Source organism: Rhinoraja longicauda, chromosome 24 (genome assembly GCF_053455715.1).
Source record: "Rhinoraja longicauda isolate Sanriku21f chromosome 24, sRhiLon1.1, whole genome shotgun sequence".
Classification (NCBI taxonomy): Eukaryota; Metazoa; Chordata; class Chondrichthyes; order Rajiformes; family Arhynchobatidae; genus Rhinoraja; species Rhinoraja longicauda.
Genome location: NC_135976.1, coordinates 4,375,870 through 4,387,953, shown reverse-complemented (window position 1 = coordinate 4,387,953; position 12,084 = coordinate 4,375,870).

Below are 12,084 nucleotides of genomic sequence, written 5' to 3'. Positions count from 1 at the left end.
TAGGCAGGATGCCCTCATTTTATTCAGGTTATATAAAAGTGAACAGCAGTAATCAGCAGTAGCAGCAATCAGCAGTAGCAGCAGCAGCAATCAGCAGTAGCAGCAGCAATCAGCAGCAGCAGCAGCAATCAGCAGTAGCAGCAGCAATCAGCAGTAGCAGCAGCAATCAGCAGTAACAGCAGCAATCAGCAGCCGCCAGCAGCAATCAGCAGTAGCAAGCAGCAGCAGCAGCAGCAAGCAGTGTTGCTTGGGAAGTAGTGTGTGGGGATTGTGTGGGGATTGTGTGGGGATTGTGTGGGGATTGTGTGGGGATTGTGTGGGGATTGTGTGGGGATTGTGTGGGGATTGTGTGGGGATTGTGTGGGGATTGTGTGGGGATTGTGTGGGGATTGTGTGGGGATTGTGTGGGGATTGTGTGGGGATTGTGTGGGGATTGTGTGGGGATTGTGTGGGGATTGTGTGGGGATTGTGTGGGGATTGTGTGGGGATTGTGTGGGGATTGTGTGGGGATTGTGTGGGGATTGTGTGGGGATTGTAAGGAGTAAGACCTGTGTGATCTCCCGGACTAGTTTCGATCGCCTAGCTTGGGGTCGGAGAGGAATTTCCCGGATTTTTTCCCAAATTGGCCTGGGTTTTTTATCCGGTTTTTTGCCTCTCCCAGGAGATCACTCAGTTCTTTTGGGTGGGCGGTTGGAGCGGTTGGAGTAGCGGCCGGGCGGTAGGTTTAGTAACCGAGCGCGGGGCTTTGTTTGGAGAGTATGACTGCCAGGGCAGTTTTTTGTTCTGGGTGTCAGATGTGGGGAATCTGGGAGTCTGATAGTCTTCCAGACATCCACATCTGCGCCAGGTGTGATGAGATGGGGCTCCTAAGGGACCGTATTAGGAACCTGGAGCGGCAGATTGATGACCTCCGTCTGATCAGGGAGAGTGAGGAGGTTATAGATAGGAGTTACAGGGAGGTGGTCACTCCTAGACCACGGGAGGTAGACAAGTGGGTCACTGTTGGGGGGGCAAGGAACAGAGGCAGGGACTAGGGAGTACCCCGGTGGCTGTACCCCTTGGAAATAAGTACTCCTGTTTAAGTACTGTTGGGGGGGACAGCCTACCTGGGGGCAACGACGGTGCCCGGGCCTCTGGCAAGGAGTCCGGCCCTGTTGCTCAGAAGGGTAGGGAAAGGAAGAGAAGAGCAGTAGTAATAGGGGACTCTATAGTGAGGGGGTCAGATAGGCGTTTCTGTGGACGCAGTCGGGAGACCCGGATGGTGGTTTGCCTCCCTGGTGCCGGTGTCTGGGATGTGTCTGAGCGTGTCCAGGATATCCTGAAAGGGGAGGGAGAGGAGCCAGAGGTCGTGGTACATATAGGTACCAACAATATAGGTAGGATAAGGGAAGAGGTCCTGAAAAGAGAATTCAGGGGGCTAGGAAGAGAGTTAAAAAAAAGGACTTCCAAAGTAATAATCTCAGGCTTACTGCCTGTGCCACGCGATAGTGAGAATAGGAATGGAGTGAGGTGGAGGATAAATACGTGGCTGAGGAACTGGTGCAGGGAGCAGGGTTTCAAGTTTCTGGATCATTGGGACCTCTTCTGGGGGAAGTATGACCTGTACAAAAAGGACGGGTTGCATCTGAACCCGAGGGGAACCAATATCCTGGCGGGGAGATTTGCTAAAATAACTGCGGAGACTTTAAACTAGTACGGTTGGGGGGAGGGACTCAAACACAGATAGCTAATAGGCAGTGTGTGAGGCAGGAGGCAGAAAAGGGAAACACTCAGACCCAATATGTAGGAGAGAAAGAAGGGAAAAGAAATAAACTGAGAATAAGAAATGATGGGTCCCTTAAATGTGTATATTTTAATGCTAGGAGCATTGTAAGAAAGGTGGATGAGCTTAGAGCCTGGATTGACATCTGGAAGTATGATGTTGTGGCGATCAGTGAAACATGGTTGCAGGAGGGTTGCGATTGGCAATTAAATATTCCAGGATTTCATTGTTTCAGATGTGATAGAATCGGAGGGGCAAGAGGTGGGGGTGTTGCATTGCTTGTCAGGGAGGATATCACAGCAGTGCTTTGGCACTGCTCGATTAAGGAGGCTGTTTGGGTGGAACTCAGAAATGAGAAAGGTTTAGCAACACTTATAGGGGTGTATTATAGACCGCCAAATAGGGAACGAGAATTGGAAGAGCAAATATGTAAGGAGATAGCAGATATTAGTAGTAAGCACAGAGTGGTGATTGTGGGTGATTTCAATTTTCCGTATATAGACTGGGAATCACATTCTGTTAAAGGGCTGGATGGTTTGGAGTTTGTAAAATGTGTGCAGGATAGTTTTTTGCAGCAATACGTAGAGGTGCCTACCAGAGATGGGGCAGTGTTGGACCTCCTGTTAGGAAATGAGATGGGTCAGGTGACGGAGGTATGTGTTGAGGAGCACTTTGGGTCTAGTGATCATAATGCCATTAGTTTCAATATCATTATGGAGAAGGTCAAATCTGGACCAAGGGTTGAGATTTTGGATTGGAGAAAGGCTAATTTTGAGGAGATGAGAAAGGATTTAAAAGGAGTGAAATGGAAATTGTTGTTTTATGAAAAGGATATAATAGAGAAATGGAGGATATTTAAAGGTGAAATTTTGAGAGTACAGAGTCTTTATGTCCCTGTTCGGTGGAAAGGAAAGAATAATAATTTGAAAGAGCCGTGGTTTTCCAGGGAAATTGGACACTTGGTTCGGAAAAAGAGGGAGATATGCAATAAATATAAGCGGCAGGGAGTAAATGAGGTTCTTGAGGAATATAAAGAATGTAAAAGGAATCTTAAAAAGGAAATTAGAAAAGCGAAAAAAAGATATGAGGCTGCTTTGGCAAGTAATGTAAAAGTAAACCCCAAGGGGTTCTACAGATATGTCAATAGCAAAAGGATAGTGAGGGATAAAATTGGTCCATTAGAGAGTCAGAGTGGACAGCTATGTGCTGAGCCGGAAGAAATGGGGGAGATATTAAACAATTTCTTTTCTTCGGTATTTACCGAGGAGAAGGATATTGAATTATGTGAGGTAAGCGAAACAAGTAGAGTAGTGATGGAAATTAGGATGATTAAAGAAGAGGAGGTACGGACACTTTTGAAGAATATAAAAGTGGATAAGTCTCCAGGTCCTGATAGGATATTCCCTAGGACATTGAGGGAAGTTAGTGCAGAAATAGCAGGGGCTATGACAGAAATATTTCAAACGTCATTAGAAACAGGGATGGTGCCGGAAGATTGGCGCATTGCGCATGTTGTGCCTTTGTTTAAAAAAGGTTCTAAAAGTAAACCTAGCAATTATAGACCTATTAGTTTGACGTCTGTGGTGGGAAAATTAATGGAAAAGATACTTAGGGACAATATATATAATTATTTGGATAATCAAGGCCTGATTAGAAACAGTCAACATGGATTTGTGCCTGGAAGGTCATGTTTGACTAATCTTCTTGAATTTTTTGAAGAGGTTACCAGGGAAATTGATAAGGGCAAGGCTGTGGATGTTGTCTATATGGACTTCAGTAAGGCATTTGACAAGGTTCCACATGGAAGGTTGATTAAGAAGGTTAAATCGTTGGGTATTAATAGTGAGGTTGCAAGATGGATTCAACAATGGCTGAATGGGAGATACCAGAGGGTAACGGTTGACAATTGTATGTCAGGTTGGAGGCCAGTGTCTAGTGGAGTGCCCCAAGGATCTGTGTTGGGTCCACTGTTGTTTGTCATTTACATTAATGATCTGGATGATGGTGTGGCAAATTGGATTAGTAAATATGCAGATGATACTAAGATAGGTGGAGTAGTTGATAGTGAGGTAGATTTTCAAAGTCTACAGAGAGACTTGGGCCTTTTGGAAGGGTGGGCTGAAAGATGGCAGATGGAGTTTAATGCTGATAAGTGTGAGGTGCTGCATTTTGGTAGGACAAATCAAAATAGGACGTACAGGGTAAATGGTAGGGAATTGAGGAATGCAGTGGGTCAGAGGGATCTGGGAATAACTGTGCATTGTTCCCTGAAGGTGGAATCTCATGTGGATAGGGTGGTGAAGAAGGCGTTTGGTATGCTTGCCTTTATAAATCAGAGCATCGAGTATAGAAGTTGGGATGTAATGTTGAAATTGTACAGGGCATTGGTGAGGCCGAATCTGGAGTATGGTGTGCAGTTCTGGTCGCCAAATTATAGGAAGGATGTCGACAAAATGGAGAGGGTACAGAGGAGATTTACTAGAATGTTGCCTGGGTTTCAGCACTTAGGCTACAGAGAGAGGTTGAACAGGTTGGGTCTTTATTCTTTGGAGCGTAGAAGGTTGAGGGGGGACTTGATAGAGGTTTTTAAAATTATGAGAGGGACGGACAGAGTTGACGTGGGTAGGCTTTTCCCTTTGAGAGTGGGGAAGATTCCAACAAGGGGACATAGCTTCAGAATTGAGGGACAAAGGTTTAGGGGTAACATGAGGGGGAACTTCTTTACTCAGAGGGTTGTGGCTGTATGGAATGGGCTTCCGGTGGAAGTGGTGGAGGCTGGCTCGATTTTATTATTTAAGAGTAAATTGGATAGGTATATGGATAGGAGGGGATTGGAGGGTTATGGTCTGAGTGCAGGTAGATGAGACTAGGTCAGGGAGAATGGTCGGCGTGGACTGGTTGGGCCGGACAGGCCTGTTTCCATGCTGTAGTTGTTATATGTTATATGTTATATGTTAAACTATCAGACAAGATTGTAATAATTTCATACCGTTGGTTATATTCAAAACAAAATGTCCACCAGGAAATATTTATTTTATTATTTGGGTGGAAGGAGTTGTAATAGCGCCACCTTTGGTTGGAGGATTGTAAATGATTGAATAAACCACGGTACAGCTGTGCAGTCATGTTTCGGTCAGCAGTGAGTTAACTTGTTATTCCGTGTCTGAGCTCAAGATATCACACATGACATTTATTTGCATCTTTTAATTCATCTCCTGGGATATGAACGGATGCAATGAGGCATTGCACAAAATTGTGACTTTGCTATGTACACTGAAAGCAGAAAGGACTGTTGCACCATTATCTACGAGTACCCTTAAAAGTCACACACTATTTGGATGCGGACGTCCAATCATCCTAATTTTTTTTCTCAAAGTTTATTCACAGAATTTAAAAGGCGAACATTAAAAGTGCGGCACGGTGGCGCAGCATTAGAGTTACTGCCTTACAGCGCCAGAGACCCGGGTTCGATCCTGACTATGGGAGTTGTCCCGTCCCCTCCCCTGACATCAGTCTGAAGAAGGGTCTCGACCCGAAACATCACCCATTCCTTCTCTCCAGAGATGCTGCCTGACCCGCTGAGTTACTCCAGCACTTTGTGTCTACCTTCGATTTAAACCGGCGTCTGCACTTTCTCTTCCTACCAATGAAACCATTATGGAAGAAACTATCTCCGAGAGATGGAGCTTTCTTGCATTTGGTGTAATAACACATGTAATTTTGCTGCTCTGGTGAGTGAGTGATTTTTAAGGGTTTGTTAGGGTTAGAGATAGGTGCACTTAAAGTCCAATTACATTAGAGTGCTGCTGCAAAATCCCAGTGCATTTGAGCCATGTTGATGCAGTTAAATATTTATATGGCTCAATATTAGCAAAAACAGATTGGACGCTGTTGTTTTTTGCAAATTCAACAGATTTTTGCTTGACTCTTATGTTTGTGGCAAGAAAATTATTAGGAAGATGATCAAAAGAGTCACAACCTAACATGAGGTTTTTCATCGTAATAGCTGGCCCAGTTGTTTTTACTTTTGTGGATGAATAAATTGAAATAAAAATATGTTCATTCCTGAAAAACTGTTCAATAAATTATTTTTTCACCGAACAACTGTCTTCTCCCGCTTCCCCAATGGAGTTGGACTATATATAAGCACGCACAACAGCTTCCTGAAGAGGGCAGAGATTTCACTGACCGAGCAGTGGGCTGTTATTATCATTAGTCTATATATTTTTTTCAAAGCATGGTAGAAGTTATTAATTCTGCACACATCCTGGTGAGATCGTTTACTTGTCCATATTGCTGCTGGCTCAGGTTTCACAGGAGCAATGCACTTTTCCCCATTAAGAACAACTCAACTCAGTAGCTTCTGCGCCCTTGAGACTGATTCCTGATATATCTGGTTTCTTGCAACCTGCAACTGAGACAAAGAATCCAATTAAGGAACTCGAGTTACCTTAACCGGCTTCAAACCCAAACAAATTGTCTTAGCATGTGGACTCGTGGTCTATATCAATGAGAAGGTAAATAAGGAGACACTATTTCTATTGAGGGAAATGACAATAACCAGAGAATACAGATTTAAGGCGATTGGGCTGAAAACTAGAGATGATGTGAAGAAGCATTTAAAAAAAAACCTCAGCATATCATGAGATTTGGAATGTACTGCAATAACAAGGAATTGCAGGTGTTGGTTTACCGAAGAAAGACACAAAAAGCTGGAGTAACTCAGCGGGTCAGGCAGCATCTGTGGAGAACATGGGGAGGTGACGTTTCGGGTCGGGACACCTTCTTCAGAACGATTGCAGATGGGGTGGGAAAGGCAGCTGGAAGAGGGGAGGGTCAGGACACGGCACGGCTGATAATGCAGGTGAGGGCTGATAACAGGTGAGCACAGGTGAGGAGTTTTCCTTTGGTCGGCAAAGTTGTCGGACAAAGGCCAGAGATTAAAAGACAGGTGCGAGGATAAAGAGTTGTGAATTGTGAATCTCGAGGACAGAAAAGTTGTGAATGGTGCAGCCGATGGAAGGGAGGCAGGCAGAGGGTGGGGGGGGGGAGAAACCAGCGCAAGGTCTGCCAGGGGAGGGCAGTGAAAGGGGGGAGTGGGAAGAAAGGGGGTAGGTTTAAATGGGAGAAAGGGGAGAGGGAAGGAGGCTGTTTGTGGGTGAGTTAGCCCACTGTGGAACTCAATGTTCACAGCACTGGGTGCAAGCTACCCAGGCAGAATATGAGGTGCTGTTCCTCCAGTTTACATCTGGCCTCCACTCTGGCAATGGAAGAGGCCCAGGACAGAAAGGTCAGTGTGGGAATGGGAAGGGGAGTTAAAATGGTCGGCAGCCGGGAGATCCGGTCGGCCTTGCCTTGGTGCACCGAGCGCAAGTGTTCGGCAAAGTGGTCGGTTGGAACACGCTGCCTGAAAGAATGGCGGGAGATTTTTAATAGCTAACTTCAAAAGAGAATAGAATTACTTTTGAAGGAGAAAATGTTTGGAGGAAACGCAGTGAAAGGCCGGGGAGTGAGATGAAAAGGGTAGTATTATAATGGGGTGAATTAACGCATTCCCTGATGCATCCATCAATGAGCTGCCTAGCTCATTCCACTATCCTGATTGGAAATAATATGGAACAATTTTCTATCAAATTGTTCATCATATTACCTCAAAGCTGGGTTCAAAGCTGAGCTTGGGTGCTGTCTGTGTGGATTTTACACATTCTCTATGCGTCTAGGTACTCCATTTTCCTTGAGTTGGGGGTTAATTTGCTACCGTTAAGTTTTTTCTAGCATGTAGCGGGATGAAACATAGAAACATAGAAAATAGGTGCAGGAGTAGGTCATTCGGCCCTTCAAGCCAGCACCGCCATTCAATATGATCACGGCTGATCATCCTAAATCAGTACCCCGTTCCTGCTTTCTCCTCACATCCCTTTGGGCGGCACGGTAGCGCAGCGGTAGAGTTGCTGCTTTACAGCGAATGCAGCGCCGGAGACACAGGTTCGATCCTGACTACGGGTGCTGCACTGTAAGGAGTTTGTACGTTCTCCCCGTGACCTGCGTGGGTTTTCTCCGAGATCTTCGGTTTCCTCCCACACTCCAAAGACGTACAGGTATGTAGGTTAATTGGCTGGGTAAATGTAAAAAAAAATAAAAAAAAATTGTCCCTAGTGGGTGTAGGATAGTGTTAATGTACGGGGATCACTGGGCGGCACGGACTTGGAGGGCCGAAAAGGCCTGTTTCCGGCTGTAGATATATGATATGATATGATATGATTCCATTAGCCCTAAGAGCTAAATCTAACTCTCTCTTGAAAACATCCAGTGAATTGGTCTCCACTGCCTTCTGTGGCAGAGAATTCCACAGATTCACAACTCTCTGGGTGAAAAAGGTTTTCCTCATCTCACTCCGAAGGATGGTAGAAAAAACGGGGAACTGATGACAATGTGTGAAGAATAAAAAGACAAGATTAATGTAGGATCGCTTGAAATGGGTGATTGATGATCGGCATGATCTCAATGGGCCAAAGGGCCTGTTTCTGTTCTGCTTGTCTCTATGACTCTCTGAATGTCGGTTCTGCATCCCTTCCAAAGGAGCTTTACAGGTGATTCAGTGCATCGTGGACAGCAGGCTGTGATCTGGATGATGGTCATTATGAGACTGAATGATTGCAGGTTTTGGTTCCACTGAAATTGATCTCTATGTCAACAATTGTTGAATATTAGCACTTTCTTACCAAGCCAATTTGATTTTGGCCAAGTATTAGCATAAAGAAATGCAAAGTCAAGCTGATCGATGGAGGTAAGGACAGCTAAACTCTCATCTCACTGAGTGGCCTACAATATATCTAAAGTCTTCAATCATCAGAGAGATTTAGACAGACCTCAAATCCCGTGGTCTGTCTAAACCTTGGGATTTCATGCCTCCTCTCCCAAAGATCGTGATTTTGTCAGGATCCATCTTTACAAGAACTCCCCATGCACTGATTTTTTTAATGCAGTTGGTCAATTTTCGAAGCTGGCAGTGAATATTTGTAAACTATGTGATCGCAAACGTTTAATTTAGAATCTAATGATATATAATTCATGAAACTCATTCATTCTTGTGACGTGGAGAGTGGTGGATAGGTCACCCTGTATATCCCTTGCAGCCGAAAGAAAATAATATCTTTAATTCTTGAACCATTGCAGGTGGTGTAAGAATGGCAACTTCCAGACTCTTAAAAGAAAAACAAGGCCAGATTTATATTAATGGAGACATTTTGTAACCTCAAATGACTTACAGCATTCTGAACTTTCCATTGCAACGGCAATCAGTTGACAAAATGTCCCTTCCTCAAGAGCAAAAGAGATACAAAGTGCTGGAGTAACCAGCTTGTAAACCCGAAACGTCACCCATTCCTTCTCTCCTGAGATGCTGCCTGACCCGCTGAGTTACTCCAGCATTCTGTGCTACCTTCGATTTGTACCAGCATCTGCAGTTATTTTCCGACACAGTTCCCCGATTCTACCTTCCACAGGAGCTGTGGTTGAGTTTCATCCAACAGTGGTTGGATTTCAAAGATCCTTCAATAGCTGTGAAATATCTTGCATTGTGAAAGGTGCTGTGTAAATATAGAAACATAGAAAATAGCAGGAGGAGGCAATTTGGCCCTTTGTGCCAGCACCGCCATTCATTGTGATCATGGCTGATCATCAACAGTCAGTAACCCGTGCCTGCCTTCCACCTGCAAGACTTGCTCCTTTCTATGTTGAAAGGAGCTAAAGTCCATGTTTGGACAATTTATCAATGTTATTAAATTAGCGGTGGAATAACTGTAGCATTGTCCTTCTGGTTATATTATCCTAACAGAGAAATAATGATTTAGGGAGCTGTGGTACTGCTGTGATGACTGAAATTAAAGATGCCTCTGTATTTCATTGCAATGAGCATACTCTCGAGACATGATGTTAGACTTCCATTGCTTAATCTTAAATCCAGGAATACTTGGCATTTGCTCATCACCTCACAGGTCACAGAATGGTGTCACAGAAAATGGATTAATGGCGCATGAGAGGATCTGTTGATGAAGATGGACCCTTCAGTGATGAATGGAAATGAGAGATTACGCATTGTTTCACTTTATTCCTTGGAGCAGAGTAGGATGAAGGTGATCTTATCATGGTGTATACGATCAAGAGGGGAATCGGTAGAGGAGATGCTCCGAGTTTTTTTAACCCAGAATAGGAGTATCAAGAACCAGACGACATGGGTTTAATTAGAGAGGGGAAAGATTTAAAAGCGACCTGTGGAGCAAATTTTTCATAAATAGGTACAGTGCATTCAGAAAGTATTCAGACCCCTTCACTTTTTCCACATTTTTTAGATTTGGATTTAGAGATACAGCACAGAAACATGACCTTCGGCCCACCGGGTCCACGCCGCCCAGCGATCCCCGCACATTAACACTATCCTACACTATTTACATTTACCCAGCCAATTAACCTACATACCTGTACGTCTTTGGAGTGTGGGAGGAACCCGAAGATCTCGGAGAAAACCCACGCAGGTCACGGGGAGAATGTGCAACGTGCAAAACGGTGGCCCATGGTTTTGTTACATTACAGCCTTGTTTTAAAATAGGTTAAAAAAAAAAATTTTAATCATCAATCTACACACAATACCCCATAATAAAAAGGAGAAAACAGGCCAAAGAGTTCAATCTTGGTTTCATCAGACCAGAGAGTCTTGTTTCTCATGGTCTGAGAGTCCTTTAGGTGCCTTTTGGCAAACTCCAAGCGGGCTGTCATGTGCCTTTTACTGAGGAGTGGCTTCCGTCTGGTCACTCTACCATAAAGGCCTGATTGGTGGAGTGCTGCAGATATAGTTGTCCTTCTGGAAGGTTCTCTCATCTTCACAGAGGAATTCTGGAGCTCTGTCTGAGTGACCATCGGGTTCTTGGTCACCTCCCTGACCAAGGCTCTTCTCAACCGATTGCTCAGTTTGTCCGGGCGGCCAGCTCTATGAAGAGTCCTGGTGGTTCCAAAGTTCTTCCATTTAAGAATTACGGAGGCCTCTGTGCTCTTCGGGACCTGCAATGCTGCAGAAATTGGTTTATACCCTTCCCCAGATCTGTGTCTCGACACAATCCTGTCTTGAAGGTTTGCGGACAATTCCTTCGTCTTCATGGCTTGGTTTTGGCTCTGACATGCACTGTCGACTGTAGGACTTTAAATTGACAGATGTGTGCCTTTCCAAATTTTAAATAAAAAAAAATATATATATTTTTAGATTTAGAGATACAGCGCGGAAACAGGCCCCTTCGGCCCACCAAGTCCGCGCCGCCCAGCGATCCCCGCACATTAACACTATCCTACACACACTAGGGACAATTTTTACATTTACCCAGTCAGTTAACCTACATACCTGTACATCTTTGGAGTGTGGGAAGAAACCGAAGATCTCGGAGAAAACCCATGCAGGTCACGGGGAGAATGTACAAACTCCATACAGACGGCGCCCGTCAAATCATGTCCAAATCATGTCCAATCAATTTAATTTACCACTGGTGGACTCCAATCAAGTTGTAGAAACATCTCAAGGATAATCAATGGAAACAGGATGAACCTAAGCTCAATTTTGAGTGTCATAGCAAAGGGTCTGAATACTTGTGTAAATGTGATATTTCAGTTATTTCTTTTTAATTACTTTGCAAACATTTCTAAACACCTCTTTTCGCTTCTTCATTCTGGAGCATTGTGTGTAGATTGATGATTAAAAAAAAGGAATTTAATCCATTTTAAAATAAGGCTGTAACATAACGGCACGGTAGCGCAGCGGTAGAGTTGCTGCTTTACAGCGAATGCAGCGCCGGAGACTCAGGTTCGATCCTGACTACAGGTGCTGCACTGTAAGGAGTTTGTACGTTCTCCCCGTGACCTGCGTGGGTTTTCTCCGAGATCTTCGGTTTCCTCCCACACTCCAAAGATAGGTATATGGATAGGAGGGGATTGGAGGGTTATGGTCTGAGTGCAGGTAGATGAGACTAGGTCAGGGAGAATGGTCGGCGTGGACTGGTAGGGCCGGACAGGCCTGTTTCCATGCTGTAGTTGTTATATGTTATATATGTTATATGTTAAAGACGTACAGGTATGTAGGTTAATTGGCTGGGTAAATGTAAAAAATTGTTCCTAGTGGGTGTAGGATAGTGTTAATGTACGGGGATCGCTGGGCGGCACGGACTTGGTGGGCCGAAAGGGCCTGTTTCCGGCTGTATATATATGATATGATATGATATGATATGATAACAAAATGTGGAAAAAGTGAAGCGGTCTGAATACTTTCTGAATGCACTGCA